The sequence below is a fragment of the Rhinopithecus bieti genome, unplaced genomic scaffold (genome assembly GCF_001698545.2).
Source record: "Rhinopithecus bieti isolate Rb0 unplaced genomic scaffold, ASM169854v2 scaffold_6113, whole genome shotgun sequence".
Lineage (NCBI taxonomy): Eukaryota > Metazoa > Chordata > Mammalia > Primates > Cercopithecidae > Rhinopithecus > Rhinopithecus bieti.
The window spans coordinates 2,945,529-2,963,138 of record NW_016805390.1 but is presented as its reverse complement, the minus strand read 5'-3'; the positions used below and the strand labels follow the sequence as shown (position 1 = coordinate 2,963,138).

Sequence of the window (17,610 nt, the reverse complement as noted above, 5' to 3'; positions counted from 1 at the left end):
ACAGCTATAAGTGAGAAGGGCAGGTATAATCATTGCTCTGACTTTTCTCTCTCTTCAGAGTTAGAGTCATTCATATCCTTTATATTTGTTTTGGAAAATTAGTTAAATATAAGATGAGACAAACGCGAGAATGGGTAGAAAGAAAGAAGGAAACAAGTCTGACCTACTGTTTTATTTCTCACTACCTTGTTTTACTCATGGCCAAACATGTTATCCTTAAGATAGTGACTAAATCATAACAGATACATTTCAATCACCAGTCCCAATCCACCTATATGCAGCTTTAGTTATTCATTTATATATATCTTTAAGGGATTAATTTTATATGCCAAGTTCTATTGTATGCAGAAGCAATAATGTTGAGGGCCTCTCTAGGACGGCTTTAACAGAAATAATAAATATATTTTGCTCTTGAACCAGACACATATTTTGATGAGTTACAATTAGCAATTATCTTGGCAAAATAGAATTTTTACTGTAGAATGTTTTCTGTTGAAAACACAAGCTTTCTTCAAAGTCACTCAGTGTAGCTATCATGTGCAACTGATAATAAGTAAGTTAATTGGTCCATTGTTAGCTTCCTAATAAGCCTTTAGATTTAAAAACCCATAAACACAAGGTACTGATTCCACAGTCCTAAAAATAAAAATAAAGCCATTTTCTTATGACATCACATAATTAAATGGTTGGATATTGTAATTCCCAGGCATCTTCATGTTCTATGGCAGTAAGAATTGGAAAATTCAAAGCAACCATGGATCCATTGTAACAAAAAAAAAAGAGGCATTTTAATAATGATATGTGAAAATGAATTATAATTTTTATAGTGAGAAATAGACAGCCAATAATATATGACTGTATTACAAGAGTATTTTAACAGTAGTCAGCTTAATTCACTGCATGGAAGACATAAGCAGTTTTACTTTCCTACTACTTACTTAAAATTTATTATTTGCCTGGAAAGCACTGATTTACTATCACCAACTTACTTGTATTTCAAAGGTCCCCAACTCGGCAAGCTCGTGGCCTTATCTTGACAGCCCTGCTATGTCCACATGTTCTTTTAGTTGACACAAAAGAGTTCAACCTGAAAGCATACAACCGGAGTTTATTATTCACAAAACCAGATTTCTGCTAGTGCAGCACTACACATTTCATCAGCTATTTGGAATAGCATGGTCTTTGGGGTGTCTTCTCTTAAATGCTGTCAGGAAAAGAATCTTGAGACAAAGCTGAGTGCTGCTGATATGTCACACTGTTTATGTGACCGGGGAGCTTCTGTTTCTGATGGAGGTAACAGGGGTTTGCTAGTCAATAACTGGATGAGAAGATAGAGGCTTCTTTACACAGAGGAAAGAAACTAACATGACTACCTGTTGCCTGTGCTTCATTAGCTCTGTACATGCAAAAGAAGCATCAATTCATTAGCTCAGCTGGGTTGAAATTTCTGATGACGACTAGGCATAAACAAGTAAGATAATAAAAGGAAACAGGATAGACAAGGGCATGGGGTGGGAGGGGGGGAAACCCAGGTTTTCCAAAAGGGAAGAAAGAAAGGTGGTATGCTTGATGGTTTCAGGACCAGCTGACCTTGGCATTTGTTCTGTTTGGCTGACATAACAAAATAATATAGACTGGTGGCCTCAACGATAGACATTTACTTCTCAAAGTTCTGGGGCTGGAAGTCCAAGATCAAGGTTTCAGCAGCTTCAGTTCCTGGTGAGGGTTCTCCTCCTGGCTTGCAGAAGCCACTCTTGCTATATCTTCTTATGATCTTTCCTCAGTATGTGACCTCATAAAAGGAGATTCTCTTCCTTTTTTTCTACTAAACCCACTAATTTTATCATGAGAGCATCACCCCCCATGACCTAATCTAACCTAATTTTCTCCCAAAGGTCCTATCTTCAAATATCATCATACCAGAAATTAGAGCTTTAACATATGCATTACAGGGAGGACATGATTCAGTTCATAACAGCCTTTAAGGCCTGAAGTCTTTTCTTGGTGAAGTGATTATGTTGGGTGCTGGATGCAGAAAGGAGATTCAGGATCAGATCTGGGCATGGAGAAGCGTCAGGGCTGCCTGTTATCTACAGAGCCTGGAGCCAAGAGAGATGCAAAAGGCAACTAGGGACCAAGGGCAAAATCAAGAGCCAACCCCAACATACAAAGTAAGAATACTCCAAAGGGTTATTCTCAGAGGAAGGAAAATTGAAGTCACCAAAGCTGAGCAAGTAGGTGTAGAAGAGATGTTTAAGAGGCAGAGCCTCATAGGAGCTCCTGAAGAGTTGCAGTATAACTCCATGTGTGCCTCTGGCAGTAGTGGGAGGGAGAAGCTAAGAAGAACAAAGAACATATAAATATATAAAGAGAAAATTGATTAGTGGCTTCCAAAGAGATCCTGGCTTCTATAAAGACCTTAGAGTTCAATCATTTGCATGTGCATAAAATATCTAGGAAGACACCTAGAAATTAGGAAGACTGGTTGTCTCTGAGGAGGGGAGGTAAGTGACAGTAGCTTTGGGCTACAGGGAGACTTTTCACTATGCTCTCTTTTGTATTTTTTAAAATTCTGAGCTATAGGACTATAACAAAGGAAAAAATAATATCACTTAAAATTATATGTTATTACTATTATTATTATTTGAGCCCAGGCTGGAGTGCAGTGGAATGATCTTGGCTCGCTGCAACCTCTGCCTCCCAGGTTCAAGTGATTCTCCCACCTGAGCCTCTCTAGTAGCTGGAACTACAGGCATGCACCACCACACCTGGCTACTTTTTTTGTATTTTTAGTAGAGACTAGGCTTCACCATATTGGCCAGGCTGGTCTCGAACTCCTGACCTCAAGTGATCTGCCCGCCTTAACCTCCCAGTGCTGGGATTACAGCCACTGTGCCTAGCTATCACTTGAAATTTTAAAAGGGAATAAATAAAGTAAAATGTAAAACTCAAAAAGAACTAGAGAGAGAGAGAGAGAACATTAAGAAGAAATGTAAAATTTTCTTCATGAGTGCTTCTAAGGCTAGCAACTATGGGCCCCCTCTGCTATTTTCATCATAGAACTCCTGCTACTGAATTAGGAAAGGAAGTTGTAAAATTATATCAATGTCCTTATTCTGCTTTAAGTAAAAGCATCTTTATTTTACCATGATCATGCCTCAAAATTGGGCTCATATTCATATGAGAACTTTATATAAACAGGCTTCTTCTTGTCACTCAGTAGAATACTTGATTACTCACAATAAATCACTATCATTATTATCATAAAATACCTCTAAATTTCTAACTGATACATCTTTACTAAATGCTTAAAGCACACCAAATTCTGAAAGCCATTATGTACATGGCCCAACCCAGACAGCACATAACACAGGTACACACGGCATAATATTAGGATAATAACCAGTATAAGCCAAAGAGTGAACATATACTGAGTAGAGAAGTTAAGTAGAGAAGATTTAAACATGGCAAATATTGGAAGCATCATAAAAATTCACCTCTCATCAGTTGCTAGGAAAAGGTTGCTTGGGGAAAATAACTCGCTGTTGAGCAATTACAGAGAAGAGAGGAAATGCCAGGCATGTAACAGCCAAGAAGAACATTCAGAGATGAGTGAGATAATTGGGTAAAGGCAGACTAAATAAATGTTCCAGGGAAAATGACTGTCCAGAGGCTGAAGAGTGGGAAGAGTCAGCCTCACAGAGACTCGGGAGAAGAGGCTGGAGGATGGGCAGGATATAATAGCACATCATGTTCAAAATGCTAAACTGTACAGTTCCCATGGCAAATGGCAGGACCACAAAACACATTAGCAGCAGCCTGAGAATGAATGAGGAGCCAGGGGAAAACAGTGCTTCAATTGAAAAAAGGGGGTTAGTAGTGCCAACGCTGCACAGGATGCAAGAAAAATAAGGACCTAGAAGAAGTCCTTTTTTATTTAGCTACAACATGGTGATTGGAGACCTGAAGAGCAGAGTTGGGACAGGGTGTGGCAGGAGCAGTCTTCTGCGATTTTCAAGATGAATGTGGGTTGCAGATGTGGGGACACTGAATGCAGACAAATCTTGAAAGCAAGACTGGAAAAGAAATGAGGAATAGAAATGGCTAAAAATGTCAGACAATTTGTTTTATTTTCCATAGGAGAGAGGTTCAGACACATGGAAATGAAGACTAGTAGCAAGGGAGAGGTTTATGTTATAGTGGGTTAGCAAAGACTAATGCAGTAACATGGTTGAGCATGAAGGCCATGAGTGCAAGAGTGTGAATCAGCATTAGCAAGCAGGACAGTAACTTCCACAGAAAAGGGAGAGAAGGCTAAGTTTTAGCTCCTCCTATGGCCCCTACCTCAGGAGTAGTGCCTTAAGTCAGGAGGTGGTTTTATAGTTATGCATGTGTAGCATCTCTAGTAGCATAGCAGCAACACTGGGGAGCTCTGCAGAGGGATTAGCAGGTGGCAGAGGGTTAGGAATGGCCTCCAAGGCACCAGCAGGGGCACTTGAGTATGAGACCCAGGCAGGTGCTTAAGGACATTTCTGTCTAATGCACCATAGCAGTGGTGTTTAGAATCAACCATGTAGAGCCTGTGTTTCTTATTTATAAAATGATGGTAATAATGCCAATTATTTTTCACAGGTTTTTCAATAAAGATTAAATGATACAGTGATTGTAATATGCTTAGCACAGTGTGTGGAAAATTGCTAGCTTTAGACAAGAGTCTTGACTCTTTCCATCCTCAACACCTTGGACCAAGCAAGTGTATGATCACCATAATGCAAAATGTACAGTATTTGCACAAAGTCTAGTGTGGTTCCATAGGTAAATGCACTAAGGTGATTATGACAGTTATTTGACCTAAAGACTATGAGTGACAGTGAATGTAAATTCCAATGCTGTCAGCTTGAATCAATACATATCAAGAGCAATGATCCATTTACTTCTGGGTAATGAGAGAAAGTTACGATGTTGTGAATATATTATGGCTTCTTGGATTTTTTATTGCTTTTCCTGTGCATTAATACAATAACAAGAAGCACAGATCATTTGCTTCTAGACTGCAAGAAGCAGCAAACTAGGTGCTGATTATTTTGTGTCAGAAAATCATTTCTGAAAGAAAAACAACCAGGATGGGACTGTGGCATTTACTGACAAGTACTTTATATTTGCAGCTATTCATATTAGGTGATTTGTCTCTGGCATGATTTGGTTCCTGTTTGGGAAGAACACATGTTAGAAAGGCAGTGTACAAAGTCAGTCAAATGTGAGCACTGAAAACAAATTTTACAAAGGAGAATCATGCATTATTTCAACCAACATTTTTTTGTGCCTACTATGTACCAAGCTTTGTACTAGGTTTTGGAGTACAACATTCATATCACACATTCCCTGTGAAGACATTTATGTTACAGTGGCAGACAAAGCAATATGGTAAATAGTAAATTTAATGACAGATGATGGTTTGGATATTATGAGCTCAGAGGAGTGAATCTTTACGTAGTCTTGAAGATCCATGGTGAATGTTATCCCTTGCATTTTTTTCAGTTTTATTAAGGTACAACTGACAACTAAAATTATATATATTTACAATTATAAATATGCACAAGGTGATATTTTTTGTTTGTTTTTAAAGTTTTTGAAAAAACTTTTAAGTTTGGGGGTACATGTAAAGGTATGTTACATGGGTAAACACGTGTCATGGGTTTTTTTGTACATATTATTTCATCACCCAGGTATTAAGCCCAGTGCCCAATAATTGTCTTTTCTGCTCCTCTCCCTCCTGCCACCCTACCACCTCAAGTAGATCCTAGTGTCAGTTGTTTCCTTCTTTGTGTTCATAAGTTCTTATCATTTAGCTCCCACTTATAAGTGAGAACATACGGTATTTGGTTTTCTGTTCCTGCATTAGTTTGCTAAGAATGATAGCTTCCAGCTCCATCTGTGTTCCTGCAAAAGTTATGATCTTATTCTTTTTATGGCTCCATAGTATTTCATGGTGCATATGTACTACATTTTCTTCATCCAGTCTGTCATTGATGGGCATTTAGGTAGATTCCATGTTTTTGCTATTGCAAATAGTGCTGCAGTGAACATTCACATGCAGGCCTTTATGGTAGAATGATTTATATTCCTCTGGGCATATACCCAGTAATGGGATTGCTAGGTTGAATGGTAGTGCTTTCCACAATGGTTGAACTAACTGACACTTCCATCAACAGTGTATAAGTGTTCCTTTTTCTCCACAACCCACCAGCATCTGCTGTTTTTTGACTTTTTAGTAATAGCCATTCTGACTGGCATAAGATGGTATCTCATTGGGGTTTTGATTTGGATTTCTCTAATGGTCAGTGCTATTGAGCTTTTTATATGCTTGTTGGCCACATGTATGTCTTCTTTTGAGAAGTGTCTATTCAAGTTCTTTGCCCACTTTCTAATGGGGTTGTTTTTCTTTGTGAATTTATTTAAGTTCCTTATAGATGCTGGATATTAGACCTATGTCAGATGGGTAGTTTGCAAATATTTTCTCCCATTCTGTAGATTGTCTGTTTATTTTGTTGACAGTGTCTTTTGCTGTGCAGAAGCTCTTAAGTTTAATTAGATCTCACTTGTTAATTTTTGCTTTTGTGGCAATTGCTTTTTGTATCTTTGTCATGAAATCTTTGCCTGTTCCTATGTCCAGGATGATTTGCCTAGGTTGTCTTCCAGGGTTTTTATAGTTTTGGGTTTTACCTTTAAGTCTTTAATCCATCTTGAGCTGATTTTTGTATATGGTGCAAGGAAGGGGTCCAGCTTCAATTTTCTGTTTATGGATAGCCAGTTCTCCCAGCACCATTCATTAAATAGAGTCTGGGCCGGGCGTGGTGGCTCAAGCCTGTAATCCCAGCACTTTGGGAGGCCGAGACGGGCGGATGACAAGGTCAGGAGATCGAGACCATCCTGGCTAACCCGGTGAAACCCCGTCTCTACTAAAAAATAAAAAAAACTAGCCGGGCGAGGTGGCGGGCGCCTATAGTCCCAGCTACCTGGGAGGCTGAGGCGGGAGAATGGCATGAACCCGAAAGGCGGAGCTTGCAGTGAGCTGAGATCCGGCCACTGCATTCCAGTTTGGGCGACAGAGCGAGACTCCGTCTCAAAATAGAGAGTCTGTTCTCATCTTTTGTTTTGTTGTCCACTTTGTTGAAGATCAGATACTTGTAGATGTGCAGCCTTATTCCTGGGCTCTCTATTCTGTTTTGTTGGTCTATGTGCCTGTTTATATACTAGCACCATGCTGTGTTGGTTACTGCAGCCTTGTAGTAAAGTGTTAAGTCAGGTAACACGATGCCTTCAGCTTTGTTCCTTTTGCTTAGGATTGCCTTGGCTAGTCAGGCTTTTGGCTCCATACAAATTTTAAATATCTTTAAATAGTTCTGTGAAAAATGTCCTTGGTAGTTTGATAGGCATCACATTGAATCTGTAAATTGCTTTGGACAGTATAGCTATTTTAATGATATTATTTCTTCCTATCCATGAGTATGGGATGTTTTTCCATTTGCTTGTGTCTTCTCTGATTTCTTTGAGTAATGTTTTGTAGTTATTATTGTAAAGATCTTTCACCTTCCTGGTTAGCTGTGTTCCTATTATGGTTTATGTGTCCAGGAATCTATCCATATATAGAAATGCTAGTGATTTTTTGTATGTTGATTTTGTATCCTGCAACTTTGCTGAAGTTTGTTGAAGTTGTTTATCAGCTGGAGGAGCTTTGGGGCCAAGATAACGGGTTTTTCTAGGTGTAGTATCATGTCATCTGCAAATAGAGCTAGTTTGACTTCCTCTCTTCCTAAAATGGATGGCCTTTATTTCTTTTTCTTACCTGATTGCTCTGGCTAGGACTTCCAATACTATGTTGAATAGAAGTGGCGAGAGAGGGCATCCTTGTCTGTGCCAGTGTTTATTCTTTCTCTCTTTTTTTTTAATTAGATTTTTTTTCTCTCTTCAACTTTTCTCTTAAGCTCAGGGGTACATGTGTAGGATGTGCAGGTTTGTCACAAAGGTAAGTGTGTGCCATGGTGGTTTGCTGCACAGACCATCCCATCACCTACGTATTAAGCCCAGCCAGCATTCATTAGCTACTTTTCCTGATGTTCTCCTTTCTCCCACTGCCCCCAAACTGACAGGCCCCATTGTGTGTTGTTCCTCCTTACATGTCCATATGTTTTCATCATTCAGCTCCCATTTATAAGTGAGGACACATGGTGTTTGGTTTTCTGTTCCTGCATTAGTTTGCTGAGGATAATGGCTTCCAACTCCATCCATGTACCTACCAAAGACATTATCTCATTCCTTTTCATGGCGGCATAGTATTCCACGGTATATCTTTACCATACTAGCCAGCACTCTCAGCACCATTTATTAAATAGGGAGGTCATTTTCCCATTGCTTGTTTTGTCAAGATCAAAGATCAGATGGTTGTAGGTGTGTGGTCTTATTTCTGAGTTCTCTATTATGTTCTATTGGCATATGTGCTAGTTCTTGTACCAGTATCACGCTGTTTTGGTTACTGTAACCTTGTAGTATAGTTTGAAGTTGGGTAGCATGATGCCTCCAGCTTTGTTCTTTTTGCTTAGGATTGTCTTGGCTATTCAGGCTTTTGGCTCCATAAGAATTTTAAATACTTTTGTAATTTTGTAAATAATGCCAATGGTAGTTTAATGAGAATAGCATTGAAACCATAAAATACTTTGGGCAGTATGGCCATTTTCAACAATATTGATTCTTCTTATCCATGAGAATGGAATATTTCTTCATTTTTTTGTGTCCTCTCTGATTTGTTTGAGCAGTGGTTATAGTTCTCCTTGAAGAAGTACTTCACTTCCCTTGTTAGCTGTATTCCTAGGTATTTTATGCTTTTTGTGGCAATTGTGAATGGGAGATCATTTATGATTGGGCTCTCAGCTTGCCTGTTGTTGGTGTATAGGAATGCTAGTAATCTTTGCACATTGATTTTGTATCCTGAGACTTTGCTGATGTTATTTATCAGCTTAATAAGCTTTTGGGCTGAGACAACAGAGTTTTCTAGATATAGAATTATGTCATCTGCAGACAAAGATAGTTTGACTTCCTCTCTTCCTGTTTGAATACACTTTATTTCCTTCTCTTGCCTGATTGCTGTGTCCAGAACTTCCAATACTATGTTGAATAGGAGTGGTGACAGAGGGCATCCTTCTCTTGGACTGATTTTCAAGGAAAATGCTTGCAGCTTTTGACCATTCAATATGATATGGGCTTTGGGTTTGTCATATATGATGCTTATTATTTTGAGTTATATTCTTTCAATACCTAGTTATTGAGAGTTTTTAACATGAAGGGATGTTGAATTTCATTGAGGGCCTCTTCTGAGTATATTGTGATAATCATGTGGTTTTGTATTTAGCTCTGTTTATGTGATGAATTACATTTATTGATTTGCATATGCTGAACCAAACTTGCATCCCAGGGTTGAAGCCAATTTGATTGTGGTGGATAAGATTTTTGATGTGCTGCTGGGTTTGATTTGTCAGTATTTTATTTGGAATTTTTGCATTGATATTCATCAAGGATATTGGTCTGAAGTTTTCTTGTTTTGTTGTGTCTCTGCTAGGTTTTGGTATCAAAATGATGATGGCCTCACAGAATGAGTTAGGGAGTCTCTCTTTTTCTATTGTTTGGAATAGTTTCAGAAGAAATGGTATGAGCTCCTCTCTGTACCTCTGATAGAATTTGGCTGTGAATCCATCTAGTCCTGGGCTTTTTTTGGTTGGTAGGCTATTAATTACTGTCTCAATTTCAGAACTTGTTATTGGTCTATTCAGGGATTCAACTTCTTTCTTGTTTAGTTTTGGGTGGGTATATGTGTCCAGGAATCTATCCATTTCTTCTAGGTTTTCTAGTTTGTATGTGTAGAGGTGTTTGTAATAGTTTCTAATGGTTGTTTTTATTTCTGTGGGTTCAGTAATTACAGTCCCTTTGTCATTTCTAATTGTGTTTATTTTAATCTTCTCTCTTTTCCTATGTATTAGTCTAGCTAGTGGCCTATGTATTTTATTAATGTTCTCAAAATACAAACTCATGGATTTGTTGATTATTTGCATGGTTTTTTGAGCCTCAATTTTCTTCAGTTAAGCTCTGATTATTGCTATTTCTCGTCTTCTGCTAGCTTTGGAGTTAATTTTTTCTTGCTTCTCTAATTCTTTCAGTTGTGAAATTAGGTTGTTAATTTGAGATCTAACTTTTCTATGTTGGCATTTAGTGCTATGAATTTCCTGCTTAACATTTCCTTAGCTGTGTCCCAGGGATTCTTGTGTGTTTTATCTTTGTTCTTATTATTTTCAAAGAACTTCTTGATTTCTGCCTTAATTTCATTATTTACTTAACAGTCATTCAGGAACATACTGTTTAATTTCCATGTATTCCATGGTTTTGAGCCGTTTTCACTGTCTTGAATTCTATTTTTATTGCACTGTTGTCCTAAGGTGTGTTTGGTATGATTTTCGTTCTTTTACATTTGTGGAGGATCGTTTTATGTCCAATGATGTGGTCAATTTTAGAATACATGACATGCAGTGATAAGAAGAATGTATACTCTTTTGGTTTTGGGTAAAGAGTTTTTGAAAGGTCTGTCGGATCCATTTGGCTCAATGTTGAGTTTAGGTCCTGAATATCTTTGTTAATTTTCTGCCTTGATGGTCTGTCTGATATTCTCAGTGGAGTGTTGAAGTCCCCCACTATTTTTGTGTGGTAGTCTACGTCTCTTTGTAGGTCTCTAAGAACTTGACTTATAAATTTAGATTCTCCTATACTGGATGCGTATATATTTGGGATAGTTAGGTCTTCTTGTTGAACTGAACGCTTTACTATTAGGTAATGCCCTTCTTCTTCTTTTATGATCTTTGTTCGTTTGAAATCCATTTTGTCTAAAATTAGTATTGCAACCCCTACCTTTTCTATTTTCTATTTGCTTGACAGATTTTTCTCCATCCTTTTATTTTGAGCCTATGAGTGTCATTATGTGTGAGATGAGTCTCTTGAAGACAGCATACATTAAGTCTTGCTTTTTATCCAGCTTGCCACTCTGTCTTTTAAGTGGGGGCATTTATCTTGTTTACATTCATGGTTTGTATTGATATTGTGGATTTGATCTTGTCATTGTGCTGTTAGCTGGTTATTATGTTGGTTTGTTTGTGTAGTTGCTTTACTATGACACTAGTCTGTGCATTTAAGTGTATTTTTGTATTAGCTGTTTCCAATCTTTCTTTCTTTTATTTATTGCTCTTTTCAAGATCTCCTGTAAGGCAGGTCTAGTGGTAATGAATTTCCCCAACATTTGCTTATATAAAAAGATTCTATTTCACCGTCACTTAGGAAGCTTAGTTTGCCTGAATATGAAATTCTTAGTTGAAGATTTCTTTCTTTAAGAATGTTAAATATAGGCCTCCAATTTCTTCTGGCTTGGAAGGTTTCAGCTGAGATGTGCTCTATTAACCTAATGAGGTTTCATTTGTACGTGACCTGAGCTTTCTATCTAGCTACCTTTAACATTCTTTCCTTCATCCTGACCTTGGAAAACCTGACAATTATGTGTTTTGAGGATGATCTTCTTGTGGAGAATCTTGCAGGAATTCTCTGTGTTTCCTGAATTTGACTGTTGACTTCTCTAGCAAGGTTGGGGAAGTTTTCATGGGAGATATCCTGAAATATGTTTCCCAAGTTGTTTACTTTTTCCCTCCCCATTTCAGGGATGCCAATGATGTATAGATTTGGCCTCTTTACATAATCCCATACTTCTCAGAGATTTTGTTCATTCCTTTTTATTCCTTTTACTTTCATTTTGTCTGACCATCTTATTTCAGAGGGCGAGTCTTCAAGTTCTGAGATTCTTTCCTCAGCTTGGTTTATTTTGCTGTTATTTAATAATACTTGTGATTGCATTGTGAAATTCCTATGTTTCGTTATTCAGCTCTGTCAGACCCACTAGGTTCTTTTTTATATCGGTTATTTTATCCCTCAGCTCCTGTATCACCTTATTGTGATTCTTATTTTCCTTGGATTGGGTATTGTCATCCTCCTAAACCTTGATGATCTTTGTTCCTATCCATATTCTGAATTCTATTTCTGTCATTCCAGCCAGTTCAGCCTTATTAAGAACTCTTGTTGGAGAACTGGTGTGGTCATTTGGAGGACATATAATACTCTGGCCATTTGAGGTGCCAGATTTCTTGCACTGTTTTTTTTTTTTTTCATTTCTGAGTGTGGGTGTTTCTTTAACTGCGGTATAGATTGAGTATAGTCAATAGACTTCTTTTCTGGATGTTGTCGCTGGGGTGAGTCTTTTTGCAGGGTCTTTATTTGATGCTGCCTTCTTGTCTCTGGTTTCAAAGGGGGGTATGTTAGTGAGGTATTTTTATGGTTGAAGCTTTGGGGTGTGATCCACCAGGTGGCAAGCTTGTTGGTCAGTTTGTAGACTCTTGCTCGGTGTGTGGCTCCCCTATATTTCCTCACAGTTGCAGCTATGTTCCCTCTTTGTGTTCTGAAAGTGTGGGTTCCTCTCCCCCATGAGTGCTGGTGGTAGACTGTGATGTGGCACTCCTAGGCTGCTCCCTGCAGCTCTGGGGAGATTTTAGTCTTTATGTTTGTTCCCCAACTTGAAGGCAGAAGAGGAAAGGAATTCAGTAGTGGTTGTTTCTGAGGGTCATTTGCTTATCTTCTGGGGGCTTCACCCCAGAGAGATGCAGGTAAGTCAGCAATCACTCAGTGCAATCAGCCCACGATGGAGGGTTTGTGCTGTGGGCCTAAGCCAGGGGTTCCCTTTCTTGTGATAAGAAGTTTTGGGGGATATGTGGGGAGGATGTTGGAGGTGTGGATAAGGCACTTAGGGTCTTTGCCCTTTCATTAGTCTGAGGGTGGCAAAGGCAGTGCCACTGCAGAGGCAGTGGCAAAGAGGTTTTCAGTTGACCTGGAGGCTCTGTCCAGGGAGTTGCCAAGTTGTTACGGGTGCAATAGCTCTGATGTTGTGTGGCTGGAGGCCCAGGCCTGAAGGACCTGCCCTTAAGGAGTTAGGGGCATGGACACCCATGTAGCAGTCTGGATTCTTTTCCATAGGGCTGCTGTGTATGCTTGGGGCCCATTCTAGTTACCAGGCACCTTGGATTTTCCAGTACCTGTAGGTACCACCAGTGAAGGCTGTGAAATAGCAAAAATAGCAGGCTGTCTCTCCCTCTGGTAGCCTGTCCTAGAGAGGCACGAGCCTGTTGCTGGCCCAAAGGCACCTGTAGGAGGTGGCTGGAGACATCATTTGGGAGGTTCCCACCCAGTGAGGCAGAATGGGATTGGGGTCCCACTTAAAAAAGCACTCTGGCCACATTTTGGTAGAGTGACTTTGCTATGCTGGGGATCCACTTCAGTCCCCAGTCACCTCAGACACTCTGAAGCCCAAAGGCTGGGATGGTGAAATCACCCAAACAGCAAAGATGGCGGCTCATCCCTCCCTCTGGGATCTCCATCCCAGGGAGATTACAATTCTCTGTTGGCCAGAAAACACTGACAGTGGTGACTGAGGGCCCTGGTTGGGAGCTCCCACCCAGTGAGGAGGGGTGGAATCGGAAACCCGCTTAAAGGAGCAGTCTGGCCACATTTTGGTAGGGCAGCTGTGCTGTGATGGGAGATTCCTTCCATCCCTGGTTAGCTCAGACTCTCCAAAGTCTGAAGGCTAGATTGGCTAAGTTGCCCCAACAACAAAGATGACAGTCCACCGCTCCCTGTGAGGGTGCTGTCCCAGGAAGAATTCAAATCTCTGTTGGTTGGAGAACATGAGAGGTGGGTAACTAGAGTCCCTGGTTGAGATGTCCCTCTCAGTAAGGAGGAATGGGATTGGGCACCCACTTAAAGCAGTAGTCTGGCCACGTTTTGGTACAGCAGCTGTTCTATGCTGAAGGATCACTTCCACTCCTGGTCAGCTCGGACTCTCAAAGACTAAAGCCTGGAATGGCTGAGGTGCCCAAGCAGCAAACATGTTGGCCTGTCCCTCCCATAGGGAGCTCCTTCTTAGGGAGGTGCAATGCTGCTACTGGTGGCTGGCTGGAATTCCAAGCTAGTGTGTCTTATCTTGTGAGGTGCTATACAGAAGTGGGGCCTGCAGGTTGGAAAGCCTGAGTATCTAAGGCTCCAGGGCCTCATGCATTCCTGAGCAGCTGATCTGCTGAGACCTCACATAGCTCTGTCTGTCAGACTGAAGGCCCTGGTAAAGCAGGTTCACAAGGAGATCTCCTAACCTCAGGATTGCAAAGATCTGTGGGAGAAGTATGGTTTCCTGGGGTTGCACATTCACTCACCACTTCCCTGGGTGGTGGATGTTCCCCTGGTTCTGTGTTGTTACTGGGTGGGCTGTTGTTCTGTCTTGATTTTCTTCATTTTCTGTAAGTCAAGTTGTTTCCTTGATTAGTCTCAATGACAGTACCAGGATGTTTCAGTTGAATATGCTGTATTTACTCTCCCCTTTTGTTCCTCTCTGTGAGCCACACAGACTAGCTGCTTCTAGTTGGCCATCTTGGCCACAAGAAGCCAAATGTGATGTTTTGATATATGTATACATTATGAAATGATTAAATCACATCAAGCATTATATTTATCACCTCACATACTTAACTTTTTCTGGCAGAAATATTTAAGATGTGCTGTCTTAGCAATTTTTGACTATACTATGTTATTATTAATTATAGCCACTATGCTGTTCAATAGATATCTAGAACTTATTAATCCTAACCAAAAATTTATACTCTCTAACCAATATCTCCCCATTCACACTTCTGCCATTGTGCAGCCCCTGGCAACCATATTCTGAACTCTGCTTCTATGAGATTGACTTTTTTAGATTCCACCTATAAGTGCAATCATGCAGTATTTGTTTTTCTGTGCCTGGTATTTTTCACTTAACATTAATATCTTCCAGGTATATCTGTGTTGACAGAATTTTCTTCTTTTGAAAGGCTGAATATATATATCACATTTCTTTACCCATTAATTCACTGATGGACACTTACATTAATTCCATATCTCGGTTATTGTGAATACTGCTGCGATGAACATGGGAGTGAAGCTATCTCCTTAAGATCCTAAATTCATTTACTTTGGATATATGCCCAGAAGTGGGACTGCTGGATCATATGGTAGTTCTATTTTTAAATTTTTAAGAAATCTCCCTACTGTTTCCCATAATGTCTATACTAATTTACATTTCCAACAACAGTATACAAAGGTTTCTTTTTCTCTACATTTTTGCTCAAATTTATCACTTATTTTTTTGATCATAGCCATTTTAGCAGGTGTAAGATGACGTCTCATAATTTTGTTTGGCTTTTTAAAAAATCGTCATTTATTCCATTGCCAACCTTCTTTATTTATGGAGCTTTCAATTTCTGCACTATATATTCTACACTGTATTCTGTTCTCCTTTTAACATTTCTTGCTGGAGTAGGCTACTGGTATTGAATTTACTCAGCTTTGTTTCTCTGAAAAATCTTCTTATTTTTTCACTTTAAAAGATTATGTTATTGGGATTAAAATTCTTGGTGTTACTTTTCTACAACATTTTGGACATTTTATATTATTGTTATCTTGGTTATATGGTTTCTGGTGAGAAATCTACTGTAATTAAATTATTGTTCCTCTTTGGGTAGTGAAGTGTGTGTGTTTGTGTGTGTTTATGCATATGTGTATATAACTCTGGCCTCTTAACATTTTGTCTCTAGTTTTCTTCAGATTGGTAATGATTTTTCTAGGGTATTGTTTGTTTTCATTTGTTCTGGTATTTAATCATGTTTGTTATTCTCTGAGTTTCCTATATTTGTGGTTTGGTATATGTCAGTAATTTCGAAAAGTTCTCAGCCATTATTTACATATTTCTCCTAATTCTGTTCTCCCTTTTCTCCTTATGGGATACCAATTATAAGTACGTTATACCTTTAATTTTTTTCTTTATACGTTGAATGTGCTCTCTTTTTGATTTTCATTATTTCCTCTCTCTCTCTTATTTATTTATTTGCCCATTTTCATTAGGGAAGTTTCTATTGCATTGTCTTCTAGCTCACTGATTCTTTTTCTTGGCCATGTCCAGTCTACTGATGAGTTCATCAAAAGCATTCTCTGTTTTGGTTACATGTTTTTTATATCTGGCTTTTCCTTTTGATTATTTCAAGAGTTTAATCTTTGGTCTTATACTATCCATCTGTTTCATTGTGATTTTAATTTGTTTCTCTAATGATTAGTGATGTTGGGCTTTTTTCCATGAATGTATTGGCCACGTGGTATGTCTTCTTTGTTTGATAATTTTTCTCCTTTCTAAATGGTGTATATTTAAGGTGCATCACATGATGTTTTGATACACTTATAAACAGTGAAATGGTTATTGCAATCAAGCAAATGAACATATTCATTATGTCAGTTGGGCTTTTTTTGTGGTTAAGAGCACCTAAAATCTACTCTCATAGCAGATGTAAAGTACACAATATTATTAACTATTGTCCTCCTCATGCTATACATTAGATCTCTACATATTCATTTGACAGAACTGCAACGTTTTACTCTTCAACCTGTATCTCCTTATTTCCCCTACTGTCTCCATATCTGATAACCACCTTTCCACTCTGTTTCTATGTATTTTAGTTTTTTTTAAGATTCTACATGTCAGTGAGATCATGTTATCTTTTTCTTTTAGTGCCTGGCTTATTTCACTTAGCAAAACTCACTCCAGGTTCATTCATGTGTTCACAAAAGACAGAATATCCTGCTTTCTAAAGGTCAACTAATAGTTCATTGTTCATATACACCATAATTTTCTTAAGCCTTTTATCTATCCATGCACACTTAGGTTGTTTCCATATCTTGGCTATTGTGAATAATGCTGTGATGACCAAAGAGTGCAAATATCTCCAAAAGGTGCTGATTTCATTTCCTTTGTGTATATATTTAGAAGAGGGATTGGCGAGTCCTATAATAGCTCTGTTTTATTTCTGAAGAACTTCTTTGGTGTTCTCCATAATGGCTGCACCAATTTACGTTACGACCAATAGAGTATAAGGACTCTCTTTTTCCACATCCTTGCCAATATTTGTTATCATGTCTTCTTGATAATAGTCATTCTAGAGCAAGATGGCCGAATAGGAACAGCTCCAGTCTCCAACTCCCAGCGCGAGCGACACAGAAGACCGGTGATTTCTGCATTTTCAACTGAGGTACTGGGGTCATCTCACTAGGGAGTGCCGGACAATCGGTGCTGGTCAGCTGCTGCAGCCTGACCAGAGAGAGCTGAAGCAGGGCGAGGTATCGCCTCACCTGGGAAGCGCAAGGGGAAAGGGAATCCCTTTTCCTAGCCAGGGGAACTGAGACACACAACACCTGGAATATCGGGTAACTCCCACTCCAATACTGCGCTTTAAGCAAACGGGCACACCAGGAGAATATATCCCACACCTGGCTGGGAGGGTCCCACGCCCACGGAGCCTCCCTCATTGCTAACACAGCAGTCTGCGATCTAACTGCAAGGGCAGCAGCGGAGCTGGGGGAGGGGCGCCCACCATTGCTGAGGCTTAAGTAGGTAAACAAAGC

General features: G+C 39.3%; 1 long non-coding RNA gene across 1 annotated transcript in view; it reads right to left on the bottom strand.

Moving 5' to 3' along the window:
- LOC108529789 (uncharacterized) overlaps positions 1-17,610 on the bottom strand; it is a 183,058-nt gene that overhangs the window by 55,596 nt on the left and 109,852 nt on the right. The window contains exon 2 of the long non-coding RNA XR_001885673.1: positions 990-1,087. This is a non-coding gene — a long non-coding RNA (uncharacterized LOC108529789). The remainder of the gene's footprint in view (positions 1-989; positions 1,088-17,610) is intronic.